The sequence below is a fragment of the Melanerpes formicivorus genome, unplaced genomic scaffold, assembly GCF_026170545.1.
Source record: "Melanerpes formicivorus ecotype bairdi unplaced genomic scaffold, bMelFor1.0.p_v2 SCAF_27, whole genome shotgun sequence".
NCBI classification, from domain to species: domain Eukaryota; kingdom Metazoa; phylum Chordata; class Aves; order Piciformes; family Picidae; genus Melanerpes; species Melanerpes formicivorus.
In genome coordinates, this window is record NW_027142379.1 from 5,257,381 (window position 1) to 5,271,220 (window position 13,840).

The following is a 13,840-nucleotide window of genomic DNA, read 5'->3' on the forward strand; positions in this document are numbered from 1 at the left end:
GGAGTCACCATCACTGGTGGTGTTTAGGAAGAGCCTGGATGGGATGCTTGGTGCCATGGTTTACTTGATTAGATGGTGTTGGATGATGGGTTGGATGCGATGATCTCAAAGGTCTTTTCCAACCTGGTTACTTCTATTCTATTCTCACTAAGAACTTGTTGTCACCAGCACTTTCTCTGCAGAATGCTTCCCAGCAGGTTGACTCCTAATCTGTATCGATGCAGAGGATTTCAGAGCCTCTTTTACAAGACAGCAGCTTTTCCTCCATCCCTGTAATTCTTAATATGTGCTGTACATCTGACAGGCCTAAATCATAAGTAACATAGTTTTTGTTTTGATTAAATCAATGCTAGAAAAACTTGAAGTAATTTTCCCATTTTACTCCCTAATTGTGTGTAAACTGAATACAGATTGCTTACAGAGAACACTTAGCAACAGTGCAGCAATTATCTTTGTCAAACTTCTGGCAAGTTTAGATATTCTATCTAAAAATTACGTGTGGAAAAAGCAAGTGTGGCCTGCAGAACATTTGCACAATATATTGACATAATTTTTTGCTTTAGTTTCTAGTAGTCCAGATGAGAATTCCAGTGTAAACTGGCATTGTAAAAGCTCTACACTATCCCCCACTGCCATTAGTATAGTCAATCCCAATGTAGACAGCAAAGTGTGTTTAAACAGGTGTAATTCCATTCTGAATGCAAAAAATCTAGACCACATATTTCATGCTGCTGCTAAACATGGCTAGCACCTGAACATTAATAAGGTGCTAATTAAGAACTGCCATTTTAAGTCTATCATACTTTTGCATGTGAACTCACCATATGCTCTGCATCAGATTTCCAACTGTGGAAAAAAATGAGATGGCTCAAGCTGATTATATCCAATAAGCCATTGCCTTTTGGTATCTTCTCCTCTAAAAATGCCTTTCCTCCTGTAACTAGGAGCCTAGACATTTGATAAGATTACCATATGTTTCTGCATTTTTTTGGTTGGTTGGGTGTTTTTTTTTTTGGTATCTGCTCAAGAAACCCATGTTGGAAAATTACAGTACAGTGCTAGAAAACTCTCCATGATTAATATGAACCAGTGACCTGTCAGCTTGCAGGAGCACAAGTATTTATTTTCTTCCTAGTAATCCCTAGTAATGACACAGATGAAACCAGACAGTGTTGTAGAAGAAAAAATATGTTGGTCCCAGGCTAAACTTGAAGTAAACAACAGAAGTCATCCTTCTTCATTGGCTCTGCCCACTGTCTGGATGCTGCTGCTTGATGCACCATGTAGTCAGGAAGCATGGAAAAGATACATTTATTCCTAATGTCATAGAGACATGCAAGGGTACAAAACATTCAGTTTAAACATCAGTCAAAAATCTGGTTTGTTTCTAATGTCTCATTTTTAATCATGCTCCTGCAGCAAGGGACATAAAAGTCACATCTTATCTGACACACAGTTTTTGAGAGCATTCTTGTAGCCCTTATTGATAACAGCCTATCAGTCAAGCTGGAGCTATATTTGAACGAATCATAACTGTATATAAATTACATGTAATACAAATTAAATTAAGTTTCATTTCAGGGAGACAGAATGAAATTGTGATGGAAAAGCCATTGCTCCTCAAACCAAGTGGACTCCCATTTGTATCAATGGCCTTTCTTATAGGTACGAATATCTTCATAATTACTTTTCTCATTCTTTCTATAAGTAAAAGCCCAGCTTCAGGATACAACTTCACCTTTGTATGTACTTTCAGGAGGGCCAATAGCATCCTGGCCTGCATTAGGAATAGTGTGGCCAGCAGGAGCAGGGAGGTCATAGTGCCCCTGTACTCTGCTTTGGTTAGGCCGCACCTTGAGTACTGTGTCCAGTTCTGGGCCCCTCAGTTTAAGAAGGACATCGAAACACTTGAGCGTGTCCAGAGAAGGGCAACAAGGCTGGTGAGAGGCCTTGAGCACAAGCCCTGTGAGGAGAGGCTGAGGGAGCTGGGATTGTTTAGCCTGGAGAAGAGGAGGCTCAGGGGTGACCTGGTTGCCCTCTACAACTACCTGAAAGGTGGTTGTAGCCAGGAAGGGGTTGGCCTCTTCTCCCAGGCAACCAGCACCAGAACAAGGGGACACAGTCTCAAGCTGCGCCAGGGGAGGTTTAGACTCGAGGTGAGGAGGAAGTTCTTCACCGAGCGAGTCATTCGTCATTGGAATGGGTTGCCCAGGGAGGTGGTTGAGTCATCGACCCTGGAGGCGCTCAAGGGGAGATTGGACATGGCACTTGGTGCCATGGTCTAGTCATGGGGTCTGTGTTGATAGGTTGGACTCCATGATCCTCGAGGTCCTTTCCAACCTAAGCGATACTGTGATACTGTGATACTGTGATGCTTTTTCAGACTTGTGTATTCCACCACAACCATTGTTCCAGGAGTTGCACTTGTACCTTCTTTCAAAAAGCTGCCCATGAGACTGCATTCTTGAGATAGTTAAAAGGGTCTATTTATTAATATTAAACATTTACAGCAAAATTAATCACATAAACAGTCCTGTTGCCTGTTGTAACACATGTAGATTATTTTAAAATTACATTTCAGTGTCACATTTTTTTCCACATCCAGACATCAAAAGCAGAAGAAAGCCTTATACAGCCTATAAGCCACCCCATCCCACGTGGCTTGTGCTTGTGGAATATTAGTCCTGCATTTAATCACATTATTTTAGAGCAGTCTCTTTCAGGTTGCAGTACAGAGTTTTCAGACTCAGAACATAGGTGTTGTATACAGAGCTGAAAATGAGAAGACAGTTTTAATTTGTAAACAACACAAAAGCTCAGTTTGACAGTTCAGTGACAGGCAGTATTTCAGCTTGTTGTTACAAAACTGAGCCATTGTGCCATACCAAAGCCTAAAACTGTTGAAAACTGAATTCCTCCAGGACGTTTGCAAGGCAACAAAATGCACATTCAGAATATCAGCAACCAGAGATCTGACTTTATGTAGATCTGTTGATTTACTGTGAAATTCAGTGCTCGATATTCATCAGGATCTTCCATGTTGGTGTGGCCTAATGGAAACACTACATTGTGTCACAAAAAATGCAACTCTTAGTCATGTGCACTATCCCTAGGCATTGGTCCATTAGAATAGAATAGAATTAACCAGGTTGGAAAAGACCTTTGAGATTGTGGAGTCCAACCTATCATCCAACACTATCTAATCAACGAAACCATGCCACCAAGCACCCCATTCAGTCTCTTCCTAAACACCTCCAGTGATGATGACTCCACCACCTCCCTGAGCTGCCCATTCCAATGGCCAATCTCTCTTCCTATGAAGAACTTCTTCCTAAGACCCAGCCTAAACCTCCCCTGGCTAGAAGTAAAACCATAAAAAATTACAGGGGTGAGGAACATGAGGTCAGATCCACTAGGATACATTAGGATCTTCTAAGAATATGAAATTCAGCCTGCCCTTCTTACTTGTCAACAGCTTCATGTTCAGTATCTAGACAAGATTTTTGTCTGCCACATTTAGAACAGACTGGATCTGCACATTTGTGATGCAGAGGAGAAAATCTAAACTTACAAGAGGTACTGGGGATTTGGTGTCTGCATCACAGCAATATGAGGAAGGTAGCATTAGCCACAGAGCCTCACAAGCTCTGTGGTGGCAGAGGTGAAGCTGAGACAGAACCGCAGGACAGACAAGATACAGGACTAACTTAACTGTTTGTGCAGCACTGTCTGTCATCCTTAGCTGATCACTTGTCTAGCTGAGGGCGGCAGTGTCAGTTTGCTACCAAGCCCATAGGCAGAAGAGCAAGTAATTGCATTGCCCCCAAAGCAATCTGGCTGAGAGATGGTGACTTAAAAAGTCATAATATTCCTCATGGACTCTCCATTGTGCTGGACAGAAATAAAGTGACATATATCTGCACCTGGGGTGATATATAAGCCAAGAAACATCAATGTCATTATGCCATCAGGTACACTGGTGAATTATGCTTCTGCTCATCCCTCATCTTCATCCATCTCTTACCACTTGTCTTCACAAAATCCATTCTTATTCATTCCCCAGAGCTCACTCATGCTGGTAGACAGGAAGCTATAATAACTCCTGAAGGTTTCAATAAGAATGGAATCACCTACTCCTCCCCACACTTTCAACCTGGAATGCAGGAAAGGTCTTTAGTTTGCATGTAATGAGACACAGCCATTCATTAATGAAGAGCTTCTCTCCTACCCCTTCCCTCCAAAACAGCTTATTTATTTTTCCCTGTATTTAACAAAATTAATTGTCACACAAGAAAAGAAATGTTGAATAAAAAGCAATCTCATTAGAGAAGCTTTCACAAACTTTGATGTCCAAAAGGCAGTAAGTTTAAGTGGGTATTATTGCACACTCTAAAATTGAAATCTTTCTCCTAATGTCTGTAAAACAGTGAAATCTGTGAAAATTAATATATGATTCTTTCTATATAAACTAACAAGAAAATTATAGCATGGAACTTAAAGATTAACAAGAGGGCTGATTTCTGAATCAGTATTGCAAATTATGACGGCAGAGCCAGCTCCTCCTTTCTTGGGAAAAACGAAAAAAGAACCAGCAAACTAATAGCACCATCAGATGCAACAAAGAATACCCAAGATTTGTCTGGCTGCTCTCCTTAAATCCTTTCACGTTTGCCAGGAGAAACACAAATTCACCATTTGGTGAAACACCATCACCTTGTTAAGTGGTGATAGTTGCCTGGAAGGGCAAAGGCATTCTGCCCGGGGATACAAGCACAGTACAAAAAAACTTCAAAATTCAGGGTAGCTCCACTGATCTTGTAACCACTTCACTCCTCCATGAAAACAAAACTAAACCATAAACAAAATACCGAGCTTTGACCTGCTGCGCTTCTCTCAGCGCTGCACTGCTGGACTTTGCTGACCAGCAGCCCAAATCCCAGACCTGGGAAAGGAGCCCCAGTGATTCTGGAAGGTTGCCTGTCCCTAGAAGCCCTCAGAGTGGGAAGCCCACTGGTCTGTACTTCAGCCCAGAAAAGCATCCTCCTCTCAGCTTTCAAAAATATCTCTTAGCAGCTGACAAATTTGTGATAGCAGACCAAAATAACTCTGCAGGGGAAGTTTACAAGCACTTGCTGGTGTATATAAATAAAAGTTGCTCTTTCCAAATTTACCCAGGGTGTGCACCTTTCATATCTCCTTGGGCCCACCCCTCACTGCAGTTTTTCCAAAACACTGCAGTGTAAAGCAAAGATTAAATTTAGCTCTGTTAGAAAACTGCCTGGAGTTGGCATTTGAAAAGAGTGGTGATTTTATCTGTAAGAGATGCAGGACATAGTCTAGGAAGGGCAAGACCTGGCTCAACAGCAGACAGATTTTATGATCTCGTGCAAAGTGTTTGCACCTCAAGTCCTCTCCTTGTAGAACTGTTCTGTTGGGTCTATCTCTCTTTGTGTCTTGCTGTTCAGATTACAGCTTCCTCAGAGCAATTTCTTTTGTGCTCTATGTAAGAAGACTCAAACTGCAGTTAATGTGCATTACCTGATGGAACCAGATATTTATTGTAGCAGGTTAAAATGAGACTTGGAGCTTCTGCTGAGTAAGGAGGATCACAAGAGTACCTCCTGATTTGGGTGTATTCATTTAATTCCTTTGAACCAGAGTCACTTTGGCCCATCCATGCCATGAACATTCCTGTTTGGATGAATTCCAACTTTATTTGGAGAAACTTAAATCTTTAGTTTAATTTTACAAGAAGATAACCTAATTTGAGGTCTTACATGGCTTACATTGCCCATGGAAGCAAAATATCAGGAAATTAGTATTTTGGATGATGGAAAACTCTCTGAAAGAATTTGTTAAAGAAAAGCAAATACTAAAAATGAGAAAGTAGAAAATTTAAACTTTGAAAGCCTTATAGGCTGAAACACAAAGGGTTTTCATTCATTTGGGGTTAAAATTCACCCAGTGTCTAAAGCAAATACGGGCAAAAATTGCCTTCATGCCCACCCACTTAAGTATTTTGTATTGCAGAACAATCCCTGAGTGGAACTGCAGTGGGAAAAGCATGGGATGAAAGCAGCATGCACAGGAGCAGCCAGGTCTGACCTTTCATTCCTTTTGCCTGAGACTCCTGGTAGTTCTTTCCTCTCTCGTTCCCACCATGCATTTATTTCTGCTGAGGAGTGGCACTGCTCTCTGTAGTTAGTCAGTTATTTATGGAATACGACTTCCTTCCTAATTTACCGGAGTTTCTCACAGGATACTTGTCTAGCAACCTGCTTATTCTTGCTGATAATTATATTTATTTATTTGTTACAGTCTTTTGCAATAACTGCAAACAGTCAAACACCATAACCTTTATACCAATTTTGGTATCCAAGGAAAGTAGAAGATAAGGAGCGACAGCTTGGCATTACCAAACTCAACTGCAAACCTACCTTCTTTTTCTTGAGGTTCATACAAGCTAGCCAGAAGAGATCAACTAGTCTGTGGGCATGTGGCTCCCAAGACATTTAGTGTAGCTCATGGAAGTGCAGTTAAAATGGGTGTGTGTAATTATCTCCAAGGGTTGACACGGTCCTGCCTTGTGTCCTCCAGGAAATTTCAGAAGCACAGCAGATGTGGGTTTAGTTTTAGTTGTGCCTCTGTGAAATACAAAAATGTCTGAAGTCTGAGAAGAGGTTCTAACATTTGCATCAAGGGTTTTCTGTTAGACAATGTGGAAGTAAACGCTCACCCCAAACAAGTCCATTCATTTCTGTAGGACCATTTATAAAACAAATTGCTATGCATACAAGGTAATGAGGTAGCATTAACGACAACTGCTCCCTGCAGATAAATAGTGCCTGAAGGCTAAGCAACCTGGTGGAAACATTGCTCACTTGAATAAAGAACAAAGTTTGTATTTAAAGTGTGAATGTTTTGTCTGTTTATTCAAGTAGTATTTAATCCAACCACGACAAAAATAAAACATTTTAATTCTATTTTTCCATCACTCCAGAGGCAGAATTTGCAAAAAGAAAAATAACTCATTGCTTTGGGAATCATTCTTGCTACCTTTCCCTCATGATGTCTGGTTAGTAGCTGTGGATCACTGCTAAGTGAATCTTATGAGAGATGCAAGTGAATAATCCTTCATTCAGCATCAGTTTCTAGGAAAACTGTTTCTTTACCTGTTGCTTTTTTTTGAAGTCAACAAAATTGTCATGGAGCCTTGGAGAAAAATGACTTAGCACCATCCAACCATGTTCTAGGTCATAAGCAGTTCTTATCACTGCTTCAACTCCACTTTTTAAGAAGAATCAAAATTCTCCATGCCACAGAACCAACAGGAAAATGGTAAGTGTTCAGTCATTAAAAATTCATTTAGTATTCATTGTAACAGTGTTAATCATAATGTATTCATCTGGCATTCATGTGGCTGTCACATGTAAGAATTCAATTATAATGCACGCTAGCTAATGAGCATATAAAGTGTTACTGAATCAACATTACTGTGCAACATTTCCTTATTTGCATTATTCATATGCTTCAGGTTTAAAAATCTATCACCAGCAAGCTGTTAGAAAGCAGCAATGTATTATAAAAGACACATTTTGGAAGCCTTGCATTTGAAATCTGTTCAGCTGTCTGTCTAAGCAAGTGCTTATGTAGCCTCTGTCACTGTAGTATCTGAGTACCTGGAGAGTTGCCCACAGTTTTCACACATGCCTGAAACCATACTGTTAGAATGTGGTCCTATTATTTTCAACATGGCCAGGACAGCACAACATAGGAGTCCAGATGGATTAAGGCGTTTAACTTCCCATCTTTTTCAGTAGGAACATCTATACACTTTCAAGGAGCTGAGCACTTGTCTTCAGAGGAGGGAATGCCTCCTTGTGATTGATCAACACACTAGATATCACTGGTGCTTAATGAGGCTGTTACAAAAGTAAAGCACCCACCGCAGGTAAGGATCCTGTCCAGTTGTGAAGCATACAGGTAACTTCCACATTTAGAAAACAGTTTAGATAAGTCTTGGACCCTGAGGGATAAGTGAGGGGGAAAGAGGTAAGAAATCCACCTGCAGAAATGTTGTCTTTGGGAACTCGTCTTCCTACCCATCTGAAGCTGGGGCTGTATTGTGCCACCTCACATCACCACAGGCAAGAGGGCAAGAAGCAGATCCACATCCTCTGAAAAAGTACATTGTTTTCTGGAAATCACAGAGTAAGCAAGGAATCGTGGTCATTTAAAAAAGCCTGAACAAACCTGGCAGGGAAAGTTTGCTTGTTTAACCAAGGCTGATTTTCATGTGGAGGGACTCTGACCTGCAGATGCTCATGCTCAGAAACAGCTTTTGTGTCTGCGTGGTGCCAGGGGCTCGAGAACCAGACTCAAAATTTAAGTGAGGTAGAAACCTTAATTGATGAATGTATATGATTCCAAGATGTCTTTCTAGTGGGGAATAATCCTACAGAGAACACTGTAGTTTCGGAGATCTGCAAATACAAAGCAGAGAAAGAATCTAAGAGCACTTCTTTTAAAAGGAAAATAAAAATTCTGTGATGTACTTTTCCATTATAATTTGGAAGAATATATATAATTGCTGTTATATAGCATGTAGTTAGATATTATGTAGTGCTTTCCACTCACTTTGTGTGCATTGCTTTACAGAAGACCCTCAACTCATAATTTTATAAATTAGTTTCTTTCGTTTTTTTCCAAGCTACATTCAATTACCTTCATTGTTTTTACTTGCATCCTACATACTCACTTCCTACTGTGCTCCTGTGTCCCCTTTCATTCCTACCTTCTGAAGAGAAGAAAACTGGATTTACACTCATCTTTGCTTGATAGGACAAGGAGAACAGTCTAAGTTTACAGAATAATTCCTGCTGCAGGTAAATTTCCAGCTCTGTTTTTCACAAAGAGTTTTTAATATGGATCCACAGAAAGTCCCTGCTTCAGAAGCTATACAAAAATTCAGAGAAGTCAGCAAATTCTCAGCATCAATATCAAGCATTTCAAAACATATTGTGCATCTTTTAAAAGCACTTTCAATACATGCACTTTTCTCATTAAACTCTGCAGCACTAAATTGCATGAAGCTAACAGAGCGAGATTTCACTGCAGTTGTTTAGACAGCCTAAACCAATAGTTTAGAATTAAAGTTTACAAGAGCAACTACTCCAAGTCATTAGATCATTTTCTTGCTGTCTGAGCTGAAAACTGTTAAAACAACATCAAATTAATAAAAGTTTGTCGTGATTACAAATCTGGTTTTGCAATTGGCTCAAATCTAGTGGCTTAAAATGGATGCCAGAAACACGACTTAATTTATATCACAGAGTTGTAAATTCCCCCTCACAGTTAGCATGCTTCCAGCTGTGTTTGCTTAAGCATTGACACTTATCTGGGTCTAGTAACTAGCTAAATGACAGTATTTCTTGCTAGTTAAACTTTAGAAGCTTAATGAGAAGAGGAAAACTTTATCAGATGGATTTATTGAAGCCTTGTCTTCGTCGAGTAACACAAATATTTGCATGGTATTGATAATAATGAAAGCAGAGAGAAGAATGCAAACATAGATTTTAAAATGATACCATAAACAAGATACAGCAGTAGGACAGAGAGATACAGACAGTTAGAAGTCTGAGACATCTTGTTATCAAAATGAGAGTCCCCCATCAAGGGAGAGTCAAAACTGCATTTATAATATCTCTTTTTGATCTCTAGTATATAAAGCACAAGGATTGGACATATATAAAGAAATAATCCAGTGTGAGAGGCTGCTTTGGGTGTGTTTTAAAGTAACTTGAGGGTACTTTTTAAATTGCTCAACCTCCCCTTTAAAATTATCAGCATACAGTACCTGAGAGATCTCCAAATTCCTGCTTTCTGGAGAGCTGATAACATTGGAGACAGCTGTAACTGCCAGAGCAGAAGTACTGCTGCTTTTCCTTGAGAATCCCAAAGCTGTTTCCAAATATCAGCTAAAACACTGATCACAAATTAGATATACCACGTGAATATCAGCCATAATGTGCAAATGTGTGATGGGCTTGAAATGAAAGAATCTCTGCTGTGTCTAGTAAATCTCTTCCCTTTTTCTAAATACATTGCTTTCTTGGAAAACATCTCCCCTTTCACATCAGTGATTCTATTGCCAGGTTCTATCTGCTAATCATCTGCAATTCAATTCTGGGGAAAATGCTCAGCTTCTTAAATCCTCTGCTCAGCAGAGATTCTTTTTTTTCGTTTGGTTTGGTTTGTTTTTTCCTAAAAACTAGGAAAGTAGTTTGTGGGTGGGTTTTTTTGGTACTGAACAAGAATGCAAATATAGCTGTTAGCATTTTTAAACGTTTTACTCTAATCACATAAACTGCAAGAGCATCCCTAGAACCAAATGCTACTCCCGAGTCAGCAGTCACACCTGTGATCTGCACGACTGCTCTATTACTTACAGACTGTTATTTGCTCTAAATGCAGCTCTGTTTTATGATGATGTTATCAATTACTGCTTTTTGTACCTTCAGTGCTGTTAGTATGGGATAAATGACTCATTTGGTAAGCTTTAAATACAGGAAGGTAAAGCTGGGTCATAATATCGCATTCTGCTGGTTCGTGCTTGAAAAGCATATGCAGCATGTGATATAAGCTTCAGCACAGCAGGGTTTAGGCTTTATTGACAAGCCTGAAGATAGTAGCTCATAACTTCTTTGTAGAGAATTCCCTAGTAATCAAGGAGTTTGAGAATTTAATGTATTTTTTTAATGGAATATGCATATTACTGATTGAAAATAATGAATGTTATGATTGGGAAAAATGTATCACTTATACACACTTCAAGGCTTCAACCAAACCCTTTCATTAAAGAAGGTTCTTTCAGGCTGAATATAAAAGCAGCTGGAGTGTCTTTAAGGTAGGGATCTCCACTTTTCACTTTCTGATAGCAATAAAAACTACACTGCCATTTGCTTGAATACAAAGTATGTTTAAACAGAACACAAATGCACAGTGAAGTTCACCTGAGATCACAGAAACGCTGTTTAATGACGTATAATGATAGCAGCAAAGTTGCTTAAAGTCCACACTCACCATTTACTTACATAATTGTAGAGCCCATTTGCAGAATCAAAGGCATCGAATCCAGCACAGCTCTGATCTGACTTCTCAGTGGATCCAAAGCAAGGTGACACTCCAACGCTCTTAGAATAGCCATGGCTAACCCACCTTGAGTTTCCTATGGCTAACCCACCTTGAGTTTCCTGAAATCTCATCACACATGCAGCATCAGACCTTGATAAGAACAAATTCCTTCACTGTGTCTATCCATTGCTAACATCATTACAAGATGTTCCTGCATAAGGACGGTCAGATGCTGAGCATGTACAGCTACTCCCAGGACCTGTCTATCCACCCTGCAGGTAAGAGTAGTCTGAGGCCTTTGTTCTAAATGGCAGCAGAAGCTCAGCTTTTCTTCTTTTCCCTACTTCTGAGCTCTCCAAAAGCTGGTGATTGATCTCAGGTCTGTGTTCAATTAGCTTGGATTATAGGAGATAATTTCATCTGCCAAGTATTGACCTGTGCAGTATAGGTGTGTACATTCAAACTAGCTGGATGCCCTTTGCAGTCAAGGGGACTAAGTAAGCTTAACTTATCTAACATGAAATTAGAACATCTAAATCACTGCCACTAAATCACCAACCAGCTTGGAGGACAGTGAAGCAAAGAATATACTTAATTTTCTAATAAGCTTTGCTATTTACCTGTTCTCTACATATGTCTTTTTCCTTGCAACATTATTCTTTGTTCACTGATACATTATCCTCTTATGTCTTTATTCTCCATCCATTATAGGAATCCTTCAATAACTATGAGGCTCTTCAGATGATATTAGCAAAGAATGAACAGCTCCAATGTCCACTCTGATTTTCATTAAATGATTTATGGCTTTTTATAGACCCTATTCTTCATATATCCTTTGTGTAATGACGAGCAACAGGTTTCTTAATTCCTCATGCCATACAGCTTTCATTTATATTTTATTCATTTAAACTCTCCTTGTCTGTGGGGAACATCATACATCTGTATAATACATTTTAGGGGTCTACAGTTTCTGCATGAAGAGTCAGGATAAAGGACTAGGAAAGACAATTATACTTGAAGAACTTACTGTAAGCATTTAGACAGTTCTTTCAGAGTGTTTGACTCCATAGACTGAGCTTATTTTTGGAGAGACCTGGGTTCATCTGACAGATCAGTAGTTGTGATTTCCTATAAAACTGGGAGAATTGTACTGCCTTCCTTCTTTAGGTGAGGACAGTGATGTTTTAGTCAGCATTAAATAATTTGAAATGTGCTCTATGAGATGAAAGAAAAAAAAAAAGCTTAAACTACAACTCTCTGTTTTCAAGGAAAGGGCAAAATGTACTTCAAAAGGCAAACCTCAAAACATTTGACATGCCTGTGAAGAAGGCACCAATGCAAGTCAAATCATGCCATGCTCTTTGTCCCAGGGAAAACAGATCCAAATCACCAAGATTAACTGATGCAGAATAATTCTTTAATGATGAAAGTGTCCAAGATTGCCAGGAGGAACATCCAAACAGGTGCTGCTGAGCATGAACTCCCTGCAAAAACAGGTGAACCTATACTACAACTCCATCAGACTGCAGCTCCACAGGACATAATGCCTGAAGCCAGTTTATTCAACCCATTTATTCCTGGCTCTCTACTATGAGATAAATTAATCAAGACTGAATGCAGTCAGTACCATGCAGAGGCAGAGCCATTGCATGAAACCAAATCAGTCTTTTGAATCTTTTCTGCATTTGTATGTTATGTGGCACAGCCCTCATGGTCTTCTGTACTGAAAGCAGCCACTTCTGCTTGCTTGCTTTGTCTGCTGGAGTCACACATGATGACCCACACAGTTCTGCAAAATATCACAGATGTCAGTGGTTAAAATTTGAGCACATATTAATATTTAATATGCAATCTACAAAATACCACTTTTAATTAGGACATTTTACATATTAAAAATCAATACTTAAGCAGTGAAAGATTCTGCTGTTTAGGCTGCACTCCACATGGATGATCATTTCTAAATTAAGAGATGCAAATTTAATCAATAGATTTAAAACTTTACATCACTTGAGGCACTCGAATTGCTTCTAATCAACCTAGGAAAGTGAAAGCATCATTTAATTGTTGTTTTTTTCCCCTTCTTTGAAAGACAAACCTACCTTCAGGCTGGATTTTGCTCAGAATAAGCTATATTATCTGCAAATTTTGCTCCTCTTTGTTTTCCTTGGCAATTAAAACTGTATTTAAAACGTCAAGAAAACAAAGAGTTGAAAATCCCAGAGGTCATTTCATTACTTAAGAAACTTTAGCAGAGTCAACTCCTTAGCTTGGATTTTCAAAAGCAAACTTAGTCAGATACAATTTTGACATTGCAAAACAACCAAACAAAAGTATGTTGCTGCTGATGTGAAGTAAGCCTGTACACAGTTTGTTTGCTTTTCAGAATTAATTAAAACAATGCTTATGTTGTAAAACAGGATATATAAAGTCATCATGCCTTGGTAACTGGTACTGTGAACCACAAGTTATTAAAAGTTTCAATTCCTTCTTTGTTATTTATTTTTTTTTCATTCTCTCCTCATTTTTACTTTTGCAGCCTACATCTGTCAAAATATCTGCAAGATACCTTGGAATACTGATTATACTCATACTCAGTTTTAGCCTTGAAATCCATCTTCAGACTGGAGGTGAGGAGGAAGTTCTTCACCATGAGAGTGGTGAAGCCCTGAAATGGGTTGTCCAGGGAGGTGGTTGAGGCCCCATCCCT

General features: G+C 39.3%; 1 long non-coding RNA gene across 4 annotated transcripts in view; it reads right to left on the minus strand.

The window, feature by feature from the left end:
• Window positions 1-2,297: 2,297 nt before the first annotated feature.
• LOC137448957 (uncharacterized) overlaps window positions 2,298-13,840 on the minus strand; it is a 149,947-nt gene continuing 138,404 nt past the window's right edge. For 3 of the 4 annotated variants that reach the window (XR_010989268.1, XR_010989271.1, XR_010989270.1), the window contains one exon: window positions 12,529-12,922. This is a non-coding gene — a long non-coding RNA (uncharacterized lncRNA). Of the gene's footprint in view, window positions 8,484-11,082; window positions 12,923-13,840 lie in introns of those variants that run through there. The other variant, XR_010989269.1, reaches the window with a different exon arrangement.